Source organism: Sinohyriopsis cumingii, chromosome 19 (assembly GCF_028554795.1).
Source record: "Sinohyriopsis cumingii isolate HCF-2022 chromosome 19, ASM2855479v2, whole genome shotgun sequence".
Classification (NCBI taxonomy): Eukaryota; Metazoa; Mollusca; class Bivalvia; order Unionida; family Unionidae; genus Sinohyriopsis; species Sinohyriopsis cumingii.
In genome coordinates this window covers 67,235,523-67,260,443 of record NC_142979.1, presented here as the reverse complement: position 1 = coordinate 67,260,443, position 24,921 = coordinate 67,235,523, and positions in this window count along the sequence as shown.

The window sequence follows — 24,921 nt, the reverse complement described above, 5'->3', positions numbered from 1 at the left end:
TATGGATGTCAAAACGATCATCCCAGTCAAATTCAACACGATAAATGCCTGATGCTGAGTCAAGACGAAAAATTGGTTTAGTATCTGGACGAAGCTTGGAGTCTCATCTCGGACGAAGTCGTGTTGCATCAGTGGTACAAAGACTTGCGTGAACATTCTTGTCCACCATTAACCACTCAAGAGATCCATCGTATCGAAGCTCTCCTGAATCAGAGTGGGGAGACGAAGCGAAGAAACGGTTATTTGTCAGACATTTTCAAGCAAAAAGTCAGGATCGAATTGATCACTTATTATTAACTGTGAAGAAGAAGAAAAAAACACACAAAACATGGATACCTGAGAACTTTATTACCTTTTGAACCACAGCTCGTACACGGCTTCATGGAATCCTGTCGTCTGTGCTAAAGATGAACTCCCTCATCGTAAACCTCAAGACCATCTAGCTTACGTGATCAACACGGACGACAGTCATCTCCCAGGAACCCACTGGGTAGCCGTCTACTTTCCTCAAGAAGGATGTGTGGAATATTTTCGATTCGTATGGATTGCCTCCTTTGGAAGACGATATCATTGACTTTATGAGAAGAAATGCTCAGACCACCCAATTCAATAATGTGAAATTACAAGGCACAGATTCCTTGGTGTGTGGACAATATTGTGTGTATTTTCTGCATCATCGCAGCCTGGGCTATTCCTTAGAACATTTAGTGACTCATTTTGATCCTCGTTCTTCTTCTAGAAACGATGTGAAAGTAGATCAATGGTTTTGTGACCATTATGCTTATCTTTTGTCTCAAGCTAGGAAACGTAGTATCCATCAATGGCCCAATGACTTCCAACAGTGGAAATCACAATTTCATTCACAACGTTGTCAGCCTTGTCTAAAATAATGTGTTAGTTGGAAAAACAAATGTTTGTGTTTTGAAAAAAATGTTTGATGTTATATTGTTAAAAATGTTAGAGCTGTTTGTTAGTGTTAAGTGATTTTGAATTAAAAAAATGTTGTTTTGAAAAAAAATGCCTTTGTCTTTTGTTTGGCTATAAGAATTTTGATTCATGCTCTTTGACTTCTTACTATCCCTCTCATGGCACTCACTGAACGTTCCGACTCGAAAACCGTGGAGGGATGTTTTCCTTCACGTCCGCGCTTTGACTTTAAAGCCGGGGGTAGCCTCCAGTCTAACCATCCATTGTCGACTCATCCTCCTACGAAGATGTGCTCCAGACTATCTAACCTAAACGAAGCCTACGTGAATTTGCATAGGGTCAGACACAGTCGGATACCGAAGCCAGAAGAGATAGAGAATGTCAGAATGTTAAAAGTCACTGAAGACCTGATAGAAGAGCTTTTCAGAGAAGAAATGAACAGGGAGAAAGAAGAATGGACAGAGAAGTACAGACTTCAGAAACAACAGAGAGAGCAGCAACAGCAACAACAGCAGCAGCAACCTGACGGGGGCTTTGTCGATTGTCGTATCGACACCAAAGAGTTCTTCTTCTCTTTCCGAAGAAGCAGGCCTATCGTTAGAAAGTCTATCGTCAGAGGACGTCGCATTCTTAGAAACTAAAAGATTGCCATAGCAAACAAAAAACAGCCCTTTCAGGGCTACCCAATACTCTAGAAAAGAAATAACAATCGATTTGCCAATGTGTCTATGTAGAGTAGTGTGAATATAAACACTGACTCTTTTGTGGTGTGAGTGTATGTGTTTGTTTGGATAGTAGATTATGATGATGTTTATTTTTTGCTGTTTGACGTGCGTGGAGAGTAGATTTGGGGTTTGATTGCTTTGCGTATGTGGATAGTATATTATTTGTTTAATGAAATTTTTTTAGAATAGTTATAGGTAGCATAAAAATGTCAGTGAGTGTTTCTTTTAGGTCCGCGCGTTGTTTGGTCATGATCTAGGTAATATAACGTTTGTTTTCATAGCCCGAATAATAAAAACCAATTAAGGAAAAAAAATTAAATTGGAAAATAGGAATAAATTAAAACAGGACTCCATAATAACATACAAACAACCATAAAACAAGTTTTCATTCCAAACCAATAAGATAAGGAATCAAAATAAATAAGGAATTCATGAAGAAGAAAAAAGAAAAAGAAAAAAAAATATACTCCTAACCGTCTCCTTGTCTCTGAAACAACATCTGGCTGAACTTTTAAATCAAGCTTCCACAGCTATTTCTACTAACATACTCAGCCAAATCCAGGCAATGTTGGCAGACGACCCTGAAGAATTTGAAACTTCCACGTTGGCAGCGGCCCTGTAAGTATCATAATCAAGCGGCGATGAAGCTGATGAACCTGCACCACCTAAACAGAGTGGAAAAAAGGAAGGCTCTGTCTACCGGAATATGGGACTGGGAAAGGCAATTGATGATATAAAAAAAGCGGGCCACTTCGTCAATGCCACAAGACCAGGTGTCCTAATGTGACGTCATCGCTGCCGACCAATCGTAGCGGGAGTCACATACTGCTTGGTTTGACACCTGGGGCATTTCAGTCCAACTAAGAAACACGAGTGTGTGGTGTGACTATTCCCAGTCATGTTTATTAGCCTTTCAGTCAGGTTGTTAAGGACTAGTTAGTCCTACACCTGAGTGGCTAAATTAAAAAGTACTCTTTGAGTACATAAAAGCCTGGGGGATGAGGCTCCTTTTCCTTCCCCCAGGAGTAATTAAAAAACACGCAGTGCGTGAATAAACAAGTGGTACATGTTCAAAAGAACGAAAACCACTATAATCCAACTAACTAAATAACTTTTCTCTTAGGGGGATGTTTTCCATCACGTCCGCGCTTTTCGTATAAGAACCCACAAAGTTCGTCGTTCGCACCATTCTAAGGAATAAATAAAGAAGATGGAAGTGTCCCAACTGTTTAATGATTTAAAGCATGTTTATTTTTGGATGGTGGATGGTGAATATGGAGTTGAAAGGATTGAAAGAGATTGGAGGTTAAGAACAAGTCTGCACTACGTGAACGAACTAAAATTAGCCAGGGAGATGATAGAGGGATTAATTGAAGAAGAAGTAAAGAGATTGAGAGGGCTGATAAATCCCCTTTATGTCAGAGTGGGGACAATAAAACAACCATGGAGAAGGTAAAAGAAGTAAGTAGGTTCTTGGAAGAGATAGAAAAAAGGTCAGAGTGGCCCTTTGTCAAAAGGAGTGTTGAACAAATGAAAAAAGGGGAAGAAAAGATGAGAAAGGTGTAAGATGAAGAAGTGGAGAAAATAAAGGACAGGTGGGCAAAAGATAGAAAAGAAGAAGAAAATAGAAAGAAAAAGGAAGAACTAGAGAAACTAAACGCTACCTGGATGAAAATCCGACAGAAGTTCCGAGCCATGGGTCACCCGGACTGGATACCGGAAACAGAAAAGAAGAAGAAGAAAGGAATGATGGAAAAAATAAGGGGATGGATAAAGAAGTTAAGGAGTTAGAAGAAGAAGGAGAAGAAGAAGAAGAAGAAACCCAAAGGCCCTTTTCAGGGCCACCCACATTTTTCGAAAAGAGACTTTCAATTGCCTACCCTATTTTTTATTTTTTATTTTTTTGTTAAAAAAAAATAGAGACCCCTCCCTGTTTCAATTTTCGTATGTTCCATTTCCATAGACCCATCAGGTCGGGACCTTATTAAAATAGGGTCCCGACCCTGTTCCATTTTCTCTTGTCGCTCAACAGACCCAAGATTTTTTTTCCATGTTCAATTCCCCTTGAGGTTAGAGTTGCCCATGATTTTTTCCCATGTTCAATTCCCCTTGAAGCTAGAGTTGCCCATGATTTTTTCCCATGTTAAATTTCCCTTGAGGCTAGGTTTGCCCATGATTTTTTCCCATGTTAAATTTCCATTGAGGCTAGGTTTGCCCAAGGAATCCTGTAATGCTAATTTCCATTGAGGCTAGGGTGCCCCACTTCACTACTGAGGGGACATGTCAATTGGACAATTCAGCGAGCTAATCAACACGTTGCTGACACGTTCCAAGGATTAAAACATCACCAAAAAGTCATTACGACAAGATAGTCCGACATATGACATAATGTAAAGAAATGCTCATATCCTTAAAATATCTCCTGATGGGAATGACCAACGATTCAAGTTCCAGTGCATATTTTGTAATGGTTCATCCCGTGGAATGGCTGTGAAGTGTATCTACTGAAAGAGCCGAAGTGGTGCATGAAACGAGAACACTGTTGACGTCTTTAAATATGTATTAGTCTGTGCTATTTTGATATCACCTCTAGTATGATTTTTTTCAGACACGTACAGTGTACATATGCCGCGGCACGATGGTTCAGCTTGCATCAAATGTTTTCTTTTCAATACTGATCACGGACGTCTGATTGGAATTAATATTGAGAATCAATAATACAGATTGGTGTGGAGCAGAACGATTCCATATACAACAAAATTCAAAGTCGAAAACATACTTTATCTAATTTTATTTGAGTGTGGTTTTCACCATAGAATAACATTTCACCCAACACATAATTCTTTCATTGGTTCCCAATTAAGCAATACGACCACCGAGTCATTCTACAATTCTGCGCTGAAATGGCGAAGAACATGTTAGCAGAAATTTTCTTTCTTCATAAATAATATAATGCATTCGCTTTAAAGCATCAAGACTGTTAAAGCTCTCAAAAGCATTCAGTAATGTTGTTTGTCTACCTACATTGGTATTAATTCTATTGAAAGGGCAGGTAAATCTGCAATGCAGTCAGCGATTTCTGAATGGACCGTTCCATATACAGACTTGAAACATTGCAAAAATAGACCTGTCCTATAGCTTGACAAAAGTACGTGAAATGAGAAGCCCACGTGCAATCATAGCGTCAAACCCATTACGAAGAGTGAGATCGTTCATACAAAACAAAGCTGCATAAATGAGGCGGTATCATTCCTTCGCGCGCAGGACATAAATCATTGATCGGAGTGCTTACCGTGTCATTTTACACTGACAGTCAAACTCATTCTTGTTGAAGGTGTTGAATTCTACCCGGTGTAACATACCGTTTTGATGTGAACACTTTTAAGAAGCCTTCTAATGATTTACCACCAGATCAAATTTGAACCTTTTAAAAGAATGCGATTTATATTTTACAAACAGAACTTATAAGTTTGAGAAGTTTGTTAGTTACCTTTATCTTGAATTTTAATTATTATTTAAAAATTTATAACATCTTTTACCTGTATATTTGATTTTGTATGACTGCATGGTACGTTTATTTGGAAAATATCTTTCTTGGGGTAAATTTGAATCATTACATTTCTGGAACATTTTGTTAATCGACACTGTGCTACCAGGATTGTTCTGACTTGCCATTTTAGCATCTACGTACATATATACCGTTTAAGGCATTGAATTGAAGGGCATATTTGACGCACTAAATGAACTATTGGCGTTTAAATGCGGGTCAAACATGGAAGATTATATCATTCTGAGGTGAACGAAGTTATCTTGTCCAGAAACACACCGTAGTGGGCTGTCCGGTATGGTATGTGCAGGATTGAAATCAGCAGCTTTCTGGTCGAGAGTCCGGCATGCGAACCACTGATCCAATTTGGCAGCGGTTACACACACAATGAAAAGGTGACAGAAAATATTCCGAGCTGTTGAATGAGACAATGACCATTCACTGTAGAACATTTTCGAGGCTTTAACTTTATCATTGCGGTAGTGTGTTCTTAGAAATGCCGAAATGCATACACGTAGCTGAGCCATACAGTCCTTTCAATTCGAACCAAGAGAATATTGTTAGAAACCTGACAAGAAACAAATATGCAATGATGTTGGAATGCTTGTAGCCGGAGACGTCTATATGAAGTTAAACACGTATGTTTTCGTCTCGAAATGACAAGTGTTCTTGCAATTACATCCCTGTTCCTTAGAGCCAAAGTGTTGCTTGCACTAGGATTCCAGACTTGACTCTGTGCAGATGTTCACACCTGCTTAGATTAACTCGAACACGATTCAAACTGGATATATTGCCGTCGAGAAGCATAAGTGCACATTCTGCTACCGTCTCTCTCAACTTGATGATTATATACACTTACAACAACAGGGCTAACTATATATGTATAACTTGATTTTCGTGGATATTTCAGCACAATTTCGTTCCAACAAATATAGTTATGAGAATTGTGCACTTACATGCAGTAACCAGAATATGCGGCGGAATTTTGGAGATTTCTCGTCCTCTAGCAGTATCTTCTTTCTTCGGCCGAATGCTGGCATTGCCTAGTTATTCAGGGAAGTAAAATCACTACCACTACAGTCTCACAATTTTAGTTTGACAAGAAAATAATAGCCCAATGATATTGCAATGGTCCATACACTTCCCGGAAAACAAATTAGCGTATTTGCATTCGAAGAATCTCTTCTGAGAATATACAATACTATTGATATACGTTTTCTGATAAATTACGAATTCCGAAATTGGCTGAAAAAAATATTTATAAAGTTGAAACATAAAGTTATACAGTTCATTTTTATTGCTCCATTCATTCGCATGGTTCAAACACTGATATCTAACAAAGTATTCATTTTGAGCCTTGTTACTGATTCTAATATCAAAGAGACATTTTAAAATCAATATGTTTAACCGTTGCAGGTCAGGGATTCTTCGAGAAAGAGAGGTCGTTTTATTCAGTGATTTAATTACGAATGCATGCCAAAAACTTGTTGGCATCATCTGCTCAAATGACTTTTGGAAATAATTTTCAATGGAATACATAATAAAATGTGTCTTTTTCACTTATCAATTTGATAAATATTTTGACAATGAAATGGTATTAATGATTATCATTCCTACGGCAGAAAAACTTTGAAATTGCTGGAAAATCATAATGAAATCATTGAATAATGAAATTAAACAAAGGATATCGTCAAACGTTCTGTATATGATAAGCATTTAAATAGGCTAGTTAGTCATGCTGATGAAGTTTCAATTAGACTGATTTCTTTGTTTCATAATATGGAATCTCGTGTTCTCTCATAGCAAGATAAGTTTCGAATCAGTTTGTTTTGAAACAAAATGTACTTGGAGTCTTTAGCAGGCATTTAAATCGTTCTTTTGATGTATAAACTCATGTCAGTCTCTAGATTATTAGAATACTATTAGAAAATAAACACGGTGATTTATGCACGGTCAAATCAACCGCAACACATGCATCATAATCTCGTATATGACGGTGATCTTATGGGCGCGAAAAATTTCACCTTTTCTTTGTAGCCTAACGAATAACGCGTTGCATTTGTGTTTAAGGGTAGCTCTCGTTATTAAAGATATGTTACGATTTACGTTTTTGTATCATTTTCAGCACCATCAAACGTGTAAATGTGTAAATTGATTAGTGAATCAAAAGAACAAGAGAACATCAAATAGTGTAGGCGACAGTCAGATTTAGTTATTGATCGATATCGATCAGATTGTATTAAACATTTTGTTTTAACATGCATGCGTGTGTGTAGGGGGTATAAACACCCGATTGTTTTACTAATGAATTTAATGCATTCATTTATAAGAAGTCAGTTTTATTTCGGCATTGCATATACAACATTTTCAAATACAAAGTAAACAATTACCTGTATCCAACCGGATGCACACATACCTATGCATCGTATAATCTCACAGAGTCACAATATACAAAGAGTATCCTAAGTCATTTTAATCTGGGAACAATAGTTTGCACAGTTAGCTGCCTAGTCGTATTGGTAAAAACGATAATGAAAGAGCAAGTAAAGCAGCCAATGCTGCCCAGCAGTCATTAATATCCGAATGGAAGATTCAATATACTGACCTGAAATATTATATAAATCAGAATGGTCGTGATATTTAAATATGTTGAAATCTCCACAAACTAATTTCATAAAATCAAACTCATTACTGGAGAGCGGTATCCTTCTTGTGGAACAAATCGCAGAGATGAGGTGGCATTGTCGGGATCATGTATCGGACAAAACGTACTCATGCTTACCTCTTGAAGGGTAACCCCGACGAGAGTGCATGTCACTTACTGTCGAATACATCCCTGTTGAGCATGTTGATTATTATCTTCTGAGGCATGATTATTTTCACGTAAAATACAAGAAAAAACTGTATGATGATGTACCACCCGAGAAAATCCTGAACTTAAAATGCTTGGTTCTTTCTACCATGTATCAAATATTACTTACCTTATGAAATGGTGCTGGAGACTAGTACGGGTTTTATATATAATGAGTAATTCACACAATACAGTCTTACTTCTAAATATGAGGCGGTTTATAGAAAACAAAAATTACATTGGCAAAATAAATCGATGCAAAATTTCCTGATCCAAGAAATCGGAGCATGATGTCAAACATATGCCAACATGGAACTAGTGTAAGTTTACGATAGCATGAGCAATTACAGCCATTATAGTGCAGTAATAAATATTGCATGACAACAATCCAGCTTTGTTTAAATGCCATTGAAATCACGTAAGGGATATCTCAAATGAAATTCGAGTAGGTGATGACTTAATGATGTTGGCAATTAAGATATTCGAGCTTTTAGCAGAGAGCAATGCACAAGGTTCCTATTCAGCTAGGAAGGAAGACGACTTAACTAATGAAATGAGTCTTTCATTCAATTGCTGTTTTCAACATAAAAGGAGCATAGTAGCTGTGATACTATTTACCTGAACTGTCAAAGAACTACATTTCGTCACATGAAGGGAACACAGTCTGGACTCTTGTGTTCCTAGATAATGACAGAGCTATCAGCTCTCTCTCTCTCTCTAGGGGCTTTTTAATCAATATTGAGTGATTGATTGAAAGCTTGTAAGATATTTGTGACCCAAATTTCAAAATTTTAATTTCATTTTAGAATTTTACAAACAACAGAGACAACAGAATCTTGACATCTATCACATTAGGTTGCTACTGATCCAGTAGCTGGCCATATCAAATTAATTTCGTGTCCGTGATACAATTTGCATATATATTAAACTGGTTGCAGGCTATATTTCCTAATGATATTAACGTTGATATATTTACAATCACTACAATTTAATAAATAATGATGCCTGTAACCCCTTGGTAAAGGTTGGCAACATGTCAAAACTATAAAATTTGAGCACATTGTTTTTCTTTTTACAATGCATCATTCTCCGTGTCATGTTGTTTACAAGATGACTTGGAATGCCGACTTATCCTTGTCATGTTCCTTACAAGATCATAATGCATACTGATTTAAAAGTGTTAGGTTTAAACAACATCATCTTGAATGCTGATTTAACCGTATCGGGTTGGTTACAAGATCACATGGAATACTGATAAACGCCATTGGAAATTTGTTCTTTTATCCGATTCACTTGATGCGTACTAATCGCCCTTGCAAATATAATGCACATGGAAGTGTAATTTCGTTACTCTCTTCAATGAGTATAGTTTAAAGCGCCTATCAAAGCTAGGGAATCTGTACATTATGTCGACAGAAAACCCTCCCCAGCACAAAACATATCTTCACTTCGCTAATAGTTAGATAAATAAGGTATTATGATAGTATTAAGGTATGGGTCTTACGATTTTACTAAATTGTTATAGTTCAGGAGCCACCTGATGTTACTGAATGACGTCATCATATTATGTTTGATGTTTGCAATATAAGCTAATTAATTATGAGATGAAATACAATTACTATTTATTTGGAAAAAAATGGGTTGGAAGAACACGCAAGCAGACATTTGAATTAAATTGCATTATTAGTTTCATGTATTTATTAGCATAACTGATATTAGGAAGCTCTCTCAGTCACAGAAAAAATGTTTGAGAAGTGAATGAGTTGGCTCTGTTTTAACGTAATTATTTAAACTCTCCACCGCCGGGACACCGCAATGTAGAACGGTATAATGCTCTCTCCCGCACTGCATAATGTGTATAAAATGGGAGCTCCAATTTGCCGTTGGTTGCGTCACCTCTCGGTGGAGGAGAAAGTCCTGTTGGTTAAGCAGAGAAGATGACCAGGATATAGCCACTCCATTGCAGCAAACCATCTTAAAGTCAGCTGATATATACAGTTGAGTAGTCAGAAGGGCGCTGCCTGAACAATAGGGTAATCATTCCAAGTTTAAGGGGACGATGTAGGAATGTTCCATGACGGGGAAAACCCAAGCAAATCAACAATCAATGGCGAGATACCTGGTCTATTGTAGATCATGAACAACTAAACCAGTGCCTTGAACGAGGAAACTGTTTCGATTCAAGGAAAGTAGTAGCGAATTTTTATTGTTGAGTCAACTGGGGACACCGATCTTGCCTTTTGTTATTGCAAATGACAATTGTGGTCTGGCAAAAGAGTGTACAAATGTGCACAAAATTAGAACCAGGCATTTTAGAGTTCAATGTTGCATGCATCAGCCCGATAAACTCTCTCAGTCAAATATTTATATGGAGATGCCCATTAGAGTATCTCCTCAAAAATCTCCGAACTCATTCAGATGTAACGTGCATTTATGAGATTTAGACTGTTGCAGTGAGAGTGAGATGTTTCGCAAATCTCATATCTCATAATGTTTCCCTTGTGAAAAAAGTCAACATTTGCAAAACGACAAGTAGATGCTCTAAAACACTTACGTTCTGACTTTTGTGCCACCTGGGCTGCATCGATCAAATCCGTATTCTTAAACATCTATGTGGACTCGTTCATCTTAGACCTTGGGTTACTTTAACTGCCAGAAATATATTCAACACATATATGACTCTAAGATAAAACCACTCAAGTGTGTGCGGTAGAGCCATAATGGATCGCCGTGCAAGAATATACTCTTGCATTATAGTTGCGAGTGTAACCAGTTTTCTTACAGAAGAAACTGACTGGCTGGTAGTACAAACAGTAGATACAACACGAGAAGCTTGAGGAAAGCATGCCTTCATAAAGGCCAAACACCTTTTCTATAAAACAACGCAGTTTAATCTGGCTTGCATATGCTGCTCTAGAATAATTGCAGTGGAAAAAAAGAAAGATAAAAAGTTCCACAAATTCTGTCGTTACAGAGTTTTCAGAGCCACGCGTAGAAATCAAGTTTAAATTGTAGACGTCTCCCTCATTCAAACAGTCTCGTTTACCAGTTTATAGTATTCCATCATGCTATGAGGCATACAATGAAAAACGTTGTTGCAATTAGTAGACGTACCATTAAAGCATGATGTAGGTACCATCCGTTCTAAAACCTATCATCAGAATATTGGTGTACCTAAGGACTGCACAGTATCTGTCATCCTTTCTGACATCGGAATCAACAACATAGTCAAATGACGTAATAATGATGCCGAGTGCTCTTTATCAGTAGACCACTTAGTTATCTATTATCTAGCAAAACTTTTGCAAACTATTGCACGTCACTACCGATAGGTTTAAGCAGAGTTAAGAAATGATATGAAGAAAACGAGTTATTTTAATAGCAACCCATTGGCAAGCACCTCATATATTTGCGCAGAATTTATAATGATCCCAAAATGAAGCATCGGTTTTCCTTAAAAGTTCATCAGCTTTTTGAAACGTAGAGAAGTTGTTCTCAAACGTATCTTATCCCGCATGTTGTAATCAAAGAAAAACCAAATATAACCAATTATCATCACTCCCATTGGCATGCAAATACATATAAAATATAAATTTGGCCACTAAATGCAACTCAATTACCTTTTTCCCAATCACCTACATTCATAATAAGATTTCATAGATAATACGTGATCCTTACAAATTAAAATTCATATATTGCTCCTCTCGTTCTTCTGTGTCAGTGCATTGAAATTAGAATCACTGACCATTGCCATCTTCCAATGTATTCGGACCGATCGAAGGTTGGTGATATGGTTGCCGCTGCCGTTGCAACACTATACAGCACAACCTCGAGCTGATTACCAGATAAAGCCTCCATTCTTTCTGATGAAATGACAGATATACTCTTATCTTTTAATCATAAAGAAGCCTCTGAAAAAAAACTAATTTTATTATTGTTTCAATAGTCTTTTTTCACTCTACAAACTATGAAATGACCATCTATATCTCAAGTTTTGCATAAAAAAGGCTTGCTCATAAATTCCATTGAGTTGGTTTTTTGTGATGGGTTTTTGAAGGAATGTTTAGCACGTTCTTGGCTATATTATGTCAAGGAAAAGACAGCCAAGTGCTATCGCGCGGACACGTTGAGGAACCCTACACGAGCTGTCCCTCATTAGCATTGAACAGACGCCCTTTGTGTTAAAAGCCTTGAGGTCTACCAACCGAACTATTTCTGCACGATTAATGTCATTGAATTGTATAAACGAAAATATATTTTGTAGTATATTTGAACCAAACTGTAGAGTTTCGTTAAGGTGTACAGTGTTACCACGGTGTATGATTTTAGATTTGTGATTTCAAAACAGCGAATCTGTTCACTGAGTGCAGCACCACGCACATAGCGCCGTAAGTTACGGGCTTATTTATCCCAAGTTATCTGGCCCTGGATTCGGCAATGCCCATGGTACTTATAGTGCTATGTTTGTCTCTATCGTCTCAAATCTTTTTTTAGCTTTGTCAGATAGTGGTCTACAGCAATCTTCAGCTTGAAGAAGATTACGAATATGTAAAACATTATTCTTTCTTACTTACCGTTATATGTGATGAAATAATTTATGATGTTGCGTGTTTCGTAATGAATTCAAAATGCCCAGAAAGTCTGATCTTTGTCACAAAAACTTAATCCTATTGAAAATTATAGGTCTGTTTCAGGTTATATATTTTTGTACATAAAAAAAAATTGAATTCAGTTATATGTTGTATGCATTAAACGATAAGAAGCGTTCAAGCTTTTATATTTGGTGATAATTAGTTTTGTCGTAAACAGATTAATGCATCAATATGATAATTACAAGAATAATCTCGTACAGTCGATTTTACGAATGAAGAATTTGATGTGCCAGGAAGCTAACTCATGTACACGCATGAATACTGCATATCACTGTATTAGTACTTAAAACATTATTGTTATTAGCTATTCTGAGGCGTCCTTGACCTCCTTTTGAATTGTTTAACCCAAAACATGTATTCAGTGGTTACTAATGACTTTGGTTCGACAGATCGTGCTTGTCCGCTCATTGCAAGGTGTTATACGTTTTGGACCAACCGATCGCAAAGGGGGATAAAAAGGTTCATAAGGGGTCCTATATTAGGTCTGGATGGGTGGGCTACACTTTATCATTCTTCGATCATTAATCGTGAGTGGTGGATTGGAAGTATTCATCGTAGTCGTCAGGGATGCCAGGAAATAACAATAACCTGATATATGATGAAAAGTATTAGGGTTTGCATAAAACATTCAGTGCCATATATAGCAATTTAATTCACCATCAATAATTTTGATGAACAAAACAGTGATCACATGTGTTAATTACTCCATACAAGCCACGAAGGGTACATCTCTACTAGATGGCTTGCTTTGGCAGTGTCTAATGACAGCGGATCAAAGTCTTGTCCCGTTTACTGACTTGCGCACGGAGAGACACAAGTGTTTTAATGTGCAGTAAACGAAAAATCCTTTTACTGATTTACCACCTGATAACATTTTGGATTCTCTAAACGAATGTGGAGAATACAAATGTGATTTAATGTTAAACGTTCTGTTTTTAGCTTGATTGTTGTTTAAAGCTTATACCCATTTAAAAGAACTTAATACATCTTTATCTCTTACCACGTATGTTATCCGATTGCATGTGAACCTTTTCAAAAGTGTTAGCCTTCCCAGAGTTTTAACCTTTATCATCTTATAACATAAAGTTCACTTGACACTTTCAAGCCAGGGTTGTTGTGGGATATATAAGCCCAATGCATAGAAATGCATACAGAAGAAGAAAAAAAAAACATGTCCTGGTATATCTCATTTCCCATTAATCATGACGATTCCTTAAGATCCGAGGAGACTGCATACAGTATTTTTGGAGCATAATCATATAGTTGGTTATTTAATTAGGATCGCACCTAGATCTCCTGGATTTGCAATTATACAATGTAATTAAAGCCACCGAGTGGTTTGAAGAAAGGTAAATATAGGTATGGGGTGTTATAATTGTGGAGTAATAAGATCGCTTGTTTACAAACAAACTGTCAAAAATTGAATGCAGTATGATTCTATGAATTGTAGAAATGGAAGATGTTACGTTAGAAGTAACAAATGACACTTCAGACCCAAACGGGAATTAGCAGTAGCCGATAGGTTTATGTTTTGCGCCACTTAAAACCAAAGGGAAACGCATATGTTAAAAGTGTCCATTGGTTAAAATTTGAGTAAATCGATGTATATGGTAACATTGTTAAAAGTGTTTAACCTCAGTTTACGGAGTCTAACTGGGAATTCAATATACTATTGACACCCTTGGTTTATAATGGCAATTTAATATTGAGAGTACACCGAGAGATTTTTAGAAGTGTTTGATCTCAGATGGCACACAAGTGATCCAACGCGCCGTGTACCTGCTGCCTAGTGGCTATATGCATATATCAGAGATTTATATATAAAGCATTACTTACATCTCAACTTATGTTGGCGGTGTTGTTAAATTTGCATTTATTTATATTGATATTATTAATTGCTTTAATCAACGAAACCAACTTATTATAACACTAAAACGGATGAGACTAAAAATAATGGTACTATCAGGAATTTGTCCATTAATATGATGGAGACTAGACAAATCCCAGAACAAATCTATTAAAATAATAGCCTATACTAAGAGCAGTACTAAAACAAAGGTCAGAAGCTCGTAGGATTTTTGAGGAGACTGAAATATATCCGTAAAGAATTTAAACTGTGGTCGAGGCTAAGATGGAAGCTAAAATTTCTAAACCCATACATAATTTAGATAGAAAGCAATTTCGCCAAAATAAAAGAAATTGCAAACAATACTTTTTGAAATTGCCAACAATAGTTTGCAAGTAGAAAATTTACGAATTTGTAGTTTGTTTTTAAATAGAAAATAATAAATTATACATAATTTTGAAAACAGAGAAAAAATTAAACTAAAAATTGCAAAGATGTTTTCAAACTTGTGCAGAAATATTAAAATTGTAATACATTGTTTAACGATTAATCGACAGCTCTGTATACAAAATTAAATATTTCACGATGCTTGCAATAACCAAAACCATAAAGTACTAAGCAGAGATGTATAGTGACCAACAACACCCAGTCTTATACTATAAAACACGCAAGATTTACTATCCAGCACCCTAAACGTATTATTAAACACGCAATTTTTGTCAGTTAACGTATGTTTGAATATGTTATCCATACTAAAAGAAAAAAATCAAAACAAAGATAAACTTACGTTATCTTTGTTAAATTATCTTCTTATCTTTCTTATCTATCTTACGTTATCTTTCTTAAGTTATATTTCTTATGTATCGTTATCTTTCTTCTCTGTCTCAAATTCTCTTGAAATCAGATTCATAATTTGTTGTTATAAACGCCGCAAGAATCCAAATTTCACTGCCTTTCGTTTCTGGATTTCTTTCCTGATATGCTTTCTTCTTCGTCTTCTGTCCTTTCTGCTTGTCTCTTCTGGAAATTCGTTTCTATTTTTGAATGCTCTGTCTTTTGTTTTCTGATTCTTGTGACTCTGTAAGTAAACTTATTTATCCCTACAATTGATCATTGATAACTGGTATCTTTCTTTTTGCTTCAGTTTTCGCCTGTCCAGTTTTCATTTTTCGTGACAGATAAGGCTAGTATTTTGACTTTTGTATTTTTGATAAATGGTAAAATGTCTTGTACAAGTGCAGTTCCTTGTGAATGTTCCATCTTCACAGATTGAAAACTGAGTGTATTCTCTGAGGTCGAGGGGTACTCTATATGTGTGTGTTTGCATTTTCAGAAGTCATGCTAGTAACTCAGTACCCTTCAAGACGTTTTTTGCAAATGTACACGCTAGTAATTTTGAAGAAGACATATTTGACCCATATCCAAAACCATATATCTCCAGCCGATAAAGATAGTCAAGATCCACCAGGAAAGAAATTCGTTCGGTAGCTACTGAGCATTGTTTTCATATTCCAGCTACAAAAATATTGCTTCCAGAAAACCTAGAACTCCCGTTTGCATTTACACTGTTAAAGTTGTAATGTCTTTGCGCTTATGGTTCATAAATTTGCCACAAAGAATCAGTGGAACACGAAAGATAGCACACATACACACACACACACACAACATGGCGTCCAAATTAAAGTTCGAGTCCCGACGAAGAATCCAAGAGGGAAGACTATGACGTATGCTGTAACATGTAGTGCTGAAGTCCTCATTTCCTTGTAGAAACAAGAAAAATCACTCCGGTTTTAGAAATCTGAATAATTTTTTTTCAAAAGCTGTCTTTGTTGAAGAATCTCACATGAGCACAGAAAAAAGAATTAACCCTTTTGAATCCAAGTAATTTGAAATAACTTCAAATGACACAACACCTTCTAGTGTAAAGAAAAAGCTCAACTCTGTTTACGTCTCTAATACGACGGTTTAAAACTTGAATTTTACTCCCCGGATAAGGATCATGTGGTCATGTTTACATATAAAACAAAATCACGTAGCCCCTGTATGTCCTTGATAAGACCCAATCATTTTACTCCGAGAATAAAAGTTGTTTGCTTTATTAAAAACTATTTACAAGTCTAGGGTCACATATTCAATACAGCCTCGACCTCATTCTTATAAGACCCACAATAAAAAGTAAATAAAAGAACTTGTTGACGTGGTTGTTATAAATTTTGAATCAAGGTTAAGATCTAAGTCAACACCTGGTGCTTACTAAAGGAACAGTCAAGGTCAGGCTATATTCTAAAAAAACTATTAAGTTCCTAACAAACAGAACTATATTAGTTTGATATATAATGAAATTTAAAAAACATTAAAAGTTTGTAAAACTTACAAACAATTAAATCAGATATAATTCATTTAAATATACATAGCAATATATATATATATATATATATATATATATATATATATATATATATATATATATATATATATATATATATATATATATATATATATATATATATATATATATATATATATATATATATATATATATATATAAAGCTTGTGTTTGATTTTTATCCATTTTTATCTATATTCGATATCGTTTGTCTATGATCGTAGATTCTTTTTGGGATAGTGATCGCCTTGATAATGATCATGTATTTAGTTTTGGGTAGTTTCTCGTTAGTATGGTTGAGTATTGCGACATATGTCATGTGAGGATAAATTGCGACCTAATCATAATAGAGTAGGGCAGACGTATATAAGAGTAGAAATGACAATTATTCGTAATCATATCTATGTTCTTACTTGATGTTTAGTCTGCAGATTATTCCTATTCATATTTATGTTCTTATTTTATGTTTAGTCTGCAAAGATATTTACTTACTTTCTGTTTAGATTGTATTAAACAGCATTCATTTATTTAAATACTTTATTGGACTTACCAAGTGATCATATAACTGTTTTGGCCTAAATGTTATTTTGGGGACGATTGTGAATTCAGTCAAAGACATTCTGGACAATACCAGCGTGATACATCAAGGCTGCTGGCAATTCAGCACATTCAAGACTATTGGTAAATCAGAACATTCAAGACCTAATTTAGAACATTATATTCCTTTGAACCTGTGATGGAACTTTCAGGATTATTTTCGATTGAATTCACAAAAATAGAATTTCTGCTTCAATTTTCATTTTTTAAATTACAAATTCAAGTATTTATTGACCTTTAGATATTCTGCTGGTTTTGCTTCTTTCTCGTATTTAGTTTAAGAAGGTGGAGTCGTAATGCTTGATATATATTCTAAAGGAGTCAGTCAGATGTTAATTTATGATTAATCACTACCTGTGAGAACAAAAACAAAAATTAAAAAAAAATAAAAAGTAATGGATAGATGGGCACCTTGTTAACCTCTCGCTAACAGTTCATCCACAGCTTCTTGGAATCGTGTGGCCCGTGCTAAAGATGAACGTCCCCATGGTAAACCTAAAGATGTTGATTTTGTTGTCACGAACACAGACGACAATCATCGACCAGGAACCAAGTGGGTAGACATCTACATTCCAAACGATCACATTGTGGAATATTTGGGTTCGTATGTATTACGTTCTCTGGAAGATGATAGCATCCTCTTTATGAGAAGAAATTTTGGATTTGCTCGATTCAATAGTGTGAGATCCAACCGTTACCGATCGCCTCATTCATGGAACCCATATCAGCTAAAATCAACAAGTCCTTCATCAACAAAAGCAATAACACCACACCCAACTTTAACTCTTGATGGTATGCTATAATCTCCACTACCACTAACGGTGATTGCAATTCAACAGCGAGCAAGGCAAGGGAGGAAACAGGAGAGAGAAAACGTAAGAAGGAAAATGAGGCCCAAGAGGTAATGAAAAACAATAGACAGAACGAAGATAACCCCACGCACCACGAGAAGTATCTACACAACAACATGTGAGCAAAAAGTACAGCACACCGAAAGCACAGCATGAGATGAGAGCGGTGACAACGAAACCACAACATAATCAGCCGCCAAAGCCCACGACCAAATAGCTAGTGGCGGGTACATTAGCGACCATGCTGACGAATGGGGACTCTGTGAGCCAACAGAAGATCGAGAAGCAATAACAATACCACATAGAAACACCAAGGACGGTCTCGTCAGCCTCCATGAGACTGAAATATTTGGGAAGGCTTGACAGAATAATGCAAGCCAACTTCATAAGATCAGCGATAAACATATAATATGCAAATACAATCCATTCATCAGCCCTTCGAAAAGTCTTCTTCAATGTTTCCTAAAAAAAACCCCAAACAAATTAATGGTATTGGGTTATTTGCTTTCCGGAACATATACATTTAAACTGCGTACAATAAATATGAAAAGTACAAGTAGGAAAATTCTCTAAACGATTAGCTTGATCCTAATTTCAATGTGTAGCTTACACGCGTACATGGCCATCTGACCCAACACGTCTTAAATTCAAGATAAGCGAACTTACCTTGCGTGCTGGATAATGTAGGTATGGTATTGGTGTGTGGATGGTTTAATATGGGTTGTTGGATAGTAGATAACTCGATGTTGGTCACTACAAATGGCGTGTTGGAGAGTAGGTGACTGGATGTTGATCATTACTGCGTGCTGATGGTATTATGAGGAGTGTCGAATAGTAATCACCTAAATTTTAACATTACCTTTCCCATCACGGGGTGGGAATGGATGTCATAAAATAATTGCTTGTGTGTGAGAGCATGTCTATATTTCATCCACTTTCTTTTAATCCTACCACCCCATCCCCATCTGGATAATATTTTTTGTGTGTTTTGTAAGTATAATATATATATAAATAGTCTTAACTATTCATATCTTGGTTCCATAATCACCGAAGAGGGATCAAGAGCAGAAATTTTGTCAAGAGCAGCACAAACAACGGCAGCTATGTCAAAGCTAAGACCCATCTGCAGAGACAAGAATATCTGTCTGAAAACTAAAATCAGACTATTGCGAACACTAGTCATCTCAATCTTTTTGTACTCATGTGAAGCCTGGACCCTGACAACAGAATTACAACGAAGAATCCAGGCATTTGAAATGAGATGCTACAGAACCATCCTTGGCATCTCTTACATGGACCACATCACAAATGAAGACGTGCGTAGCACCATCAGGCGCAAAGTAGGCCAATATGAGGACCTCCTTACCACCGTCAAAAAGAGAAAGCTGAAATGGTATGGTCATGTCACTAGAGCCAACAGTATATCCACAACAGTCCTGCAGGGCAGCGTCCAGGATGGCAGAAGGAGATGTAGACAGAGAAAAAAGTGGACTGACAACATCACAGAATGGACCAGGAAAGGTTTGGCGAAGACACAGGCAGTGGCACATGATCGAGACAAGTGGAGGGAACTGGTCAGATGTTCAGCGGCACAACGCCTCGATGTCCACACTAGGTCATGAGACTGATGATGATGATGATGATGATGAACTATTCATTAGATAGTATTTTGGTATGTACGTAAGCACTGCACTAGTATAAACACTCCTACCTTTGTGTGATATTATATCTGTATGTAAGTAAAGCATACGTCTACAAACTTCCGACCCTTTTGTGATAGTATGTTTGTATGCATGCTAGTATCGAGTGTGTAACAAAACTCCAACATTTTACATTGGATATAATGACTGTATGTGTGTAATTATAACTCGCAATACTCACTTCTTTCCGTGTGTGATTGTATAGTAGCTTTGTGTTAAGGTATAGCGTGTGTATCAACAACACTCCTACCATTTTCGTTACATAGTAAGGGTGTATGTATATCAAGAAATGTTAACATTGAGATTCCCATATGGCTTTATAGATTTTTCGACATCGAAACGGCGATAAAATTCTCAAATTTAAATAAGATTTCCCGTTAAACCTATGGATAATTGTAACATGTGATTTTCCTTTAGACTCTCAGTAGTCATTGATTCCCAATTGTCATATTTTGAGGTCAACTCCAAACATTTTACCATGTAGCCTCATTTCAGGTCAACCAATTCTCGCAATGTTACCATTTACCTTCAATGTTAAACCTGTGGTCAATTTTAACATAAATTTCCATTTGACGCAAGTGATGCATAATGTAAACCTATGGGATAATACTAGTTCCTGTTTAGTTCTCAAGTGGCACAGATTACTAAATACGTTAGAAAAAGAATTTTAAAAAAGCTATAAAAAAACAGAGATAGAAACATTAGAGAATAAACATTTGCCAAGAATTACTAGACTAAAATGAATGGATCTTTCGTATAAACTAAATAACGATACATCTGTTGGAGATTTTCGTATCATTAGCACCGACAAATATCAAAATTTTTAATTGTTTTGTAAGTGTAAAAATAATCATTGATAGAGATAGTAGTGCCTTTTCCATAACGAATGTATTTTTGTAAACTATTTGTTTGCGTTCATAATTGTTTAGAATTGAAAACAATCACTGAAGCCGATTAAGTGATATCGGATCTACTGAATACAGTCATGTCGGCATTTAGAGAACAAAACCAAAAGGTGGTTACTGAGGAATAATTGTAGCCTAGTAGAATGTACAGATCCTGTTTGGTTTGTAAGCACAAGCAACATTTTTATTCCCATAACAATTGCAATACTTTTGAAATAAAACACTTTCGTCATTTGCATGAATAAATGATTTCTGAGGTTACACGTTTGATAATGCAAACATTACAAGTCGATATGATTTCAAATTCGTCCAGAGATCTGTGTGTTCTTTCATCCTAGAACCTGACGACCCAACATATGGTCGCACGTAGAATCAGTTGTATGATGCATTAAAGCTCTGCTTACAACAAAGACCGTGCTCAGTGTGTGTCAGTGAACAAATTTCTGTCCGGCAGACTCATTCAATTACTCTACTTCTCTTATAAGTATGGGATATATGGTACATGCTCAGGCATTTATTATGTAATCAGTGTCTAGCGGCTAGCAGGCAATCCTTTTGTGTTATCAAAGGAGATTTCACTTGGATTAAACGACCATCATGCAATTCGGTCCAGCAGATGTTTGACCCGATACATTTTCAAGGACTTAGAGACTGTCTGCGACCATTTATAGCTTCTGAAGCCTCTATGCTGAGGAAAATAAATTATCGCTGTTCAGTGTACTAGAAAACTTTCCACTAATCCACGAAAATGCCAAAGTTGTTCGATAGAATCCCGATATTGTTGTTGTTGTTGTTGTTGTTGTGGGGTTTAACGCCATTTTTCAGCACACGATAGGCTATGCATGGCGGCCAGTATTAATGGTGGAGGAAGAACCCGGGAAAACCCCGGAAAGAACCACCGACCCACGAGAAGCTACTGGCAAGCTTTCTCACATACCCACGTTGAATCCCGATATGAATTCACCTCTGGCATACGACTTCGTTCCGGTAGATAAGCAGCAATTATCGATCTTGAAAATACTGCAAACATGTCCTTTCTCAAAATACTAACATAGTAAATAAAATCCCAGAAAATAATATTTAATCTCTTCATTACAACATATTGTTTAACAACCCTTTCGTTCTTTAGTGTAACTTCAACTCAATCAGTCTTTCATATCGTGGTCATAAGTCCCGGTATGCAAACGATACAAAATATGTAGACAATGTTGCTACTGTTGTTGTAATACCCACAACGTCTCAAACAGGCTACCAGATACAGACTGTTTTTGAAACCTCTTGGAAAACAAATTTCATCATCTTTTTAGATTCCATTTCCACACCGAAGGCATTGAAGAGCTTTATATTTGACCATCTTTGCATATCCCAAGTCTTACAGATGCACGATTTCCTCACATATCTGGGCAATATTATGTACTGTTGACTGCCTTGTCACGTGATATGAAGGCTAATAAAAAGGCAGGTAACTCCGCCCTGTATGATGTCTGTTTTTGTATGGAATTCTCCATCCATTAACTTCATGTGTCATGTAAATTGTTATGCTTTATATACATGGCAAAATATATACATGCGAGAAAAAAGCTCCACATGAAAACGTCAGATTTGTCCCGTCTTTGATGAGTGTCACGCCTCATATATAACAAATCGCAGAGTTGAGACGGAATAGTTTCGCTTTTGTTCTGGACTTTCATTCCTGACCCTTGCATGTATCTCGACCAGAATGAATGCTTGGCCGTTGACCACTGTCCGTGCGACTCATTCTTGTCGAGTCTAATTAATTCCAACCTGGGACCAACTTTTAATGTGAAGTCAAGACGTTCTTTGATGATATACTGTCAAATAACATGTTGGACTTCTTACTGGAATGCGGTCATTATAACAATCTGTGACCTTGTGTTTTGGGGATTTTAAATTCTGAATCTTTATGTTTAAATTTATTTCGAAGAAGTGTTTTTAATATTCTTACCTTTGTGTATTATTTTGGCGTGTATTGTTACGTTTGTTTTTTGAAAGGCTTCTCTTCCTAACGCTCTAAGCCTATTTATCATTACGTTTCAAGATGACCAGTCCGGTGGCCATGTGGTTAGAGCGTCCGCCTCGGAAGCGGGAGGTCGTGTGTTTCATGGCAAAGACTTGCAAAAATGGTTCTAACAGCTGCCTCGCTAGGCGCTCAGCATTAGGAAGTTAGTGTTAGGACAGATCGTCCTCGCGTCACGATAATGTGACTGGGTGGGACATCATGCTACATGTCTGCGGCATGATGCCCCAGTGCTAGACATCATTATAAACTGTCACACTGTAGTCATCGTAGCGATATGACTGAAAAATTATTAAAGCTACGTTAAAAAATCCTAATAAAACAACACAACACACGTTTCTAGATCTTACCTTTCAAACCTCAAAAAATAGCCAGAACTGTGTTGATGTGCCGCTAATGTCTCACGGTTGCCTAAATATTCTATTTTCTTTTTCTCTTCTAAATTCCGAGTCACTGTAATCAATAAACCGTCGTGCTTATTTACATATCGTGTTTTTAATAATAATAATAATAATAATAATAATAATAATCATCATCATCATCATCATCATCAATTCAGCAGCATGGTCTGTATACTTTATGATAGCACCACGAAACTTCCACTTCGTGCTATCTGTTCAAAAAGTCAAATGAAACTATTATCCGTGATCATACCATCCTGGATATATAGTTCAATTTCGTCCAAATATTGTTGTAGTTGTTGTTTTGGGTTTAACGCCATTTTTCTGCGCACGATAGGCTATCCATGGCGCTCAGTATAACAGGTAGAGGAAGAATCTGGGAAACTCCGGAAAGAACCACCGACCCACGGGAAACTACTGGCAGCTTTCTCACATACCCACATTGGCCAAGCCTGAGGCTTAAAAGATACGGACAGAGGTGAGATGACAGCGATCGCTAAAAGTGAAAGCTTTAGACCACTCGGCCACCCGGGGCCCCTCGTCCATTTGTAGCAGTGATATCAGACCGAACGAAGTTCCAGCACAGATGATGATCGACACTTGGCGATTCAGGAAAATTCAGTATGACTCCATGCCGATTAAAACTGCAATGCTCTGTCTGCTGAACTTAAGAATTTTCACTGTAAAGACAGACGCAGGAGAACAAACGAGTCCGACGTATTTAGTCCTCAGCTATATCATCATCAATACGTAGACACGTCTTTGAGAAGGTTACAATCCACCATTTTTTATATTCTTTACGGCTTTTGAATTCCGTGTAATTTTCGAACTGTCACAAAACGTAAATGGTAAAAACAACTTACCTCTTCTTGCTAATGAAAGCACATTTGAAGCAACATTTTCTTTTTGTTCAAGAGACACTCTGGTCCAGGGTACTAACATACTGTACATTCTTTCACCTTTCTAAAAGTTGGTCTTTCTACACTTTTATTGTTTCAGTGAGGTAAATTCCGAGGTTATGAGTTAGCCATCGTAACCCTTTATGCAATCGTTCATTACAAGCATCCCTACTCTTTAGTAGAAGTAGTTGCCGAATCAAAGAAAATGGGAGACCATTGGGTATTTGTATATTTCCATTAATTTTTTTTAAAAATCATTCTTTAGATCTCGCACTACTCTTGTGCTTTTCTATGTTAAGCATGCGAACCTCACCACAGATTCAAAATTCTTGCACTGAAGAGCAGTCATTCTATGTACATAGTATGCATTATATTGAATCTTAGTTATTTACTTTATCTTGTTTACCATATATAAATATCTTCACTGAACTTCATATCAGTTCGAGGATAGATTTTATATATATATATATATATATATATATATATATATATATATATATATATATATATATATATATATATATATATATATATATATATATATATATATATATATATATTCCTCTGGTTAATTCATTGTAATAATTTTAAAGTTC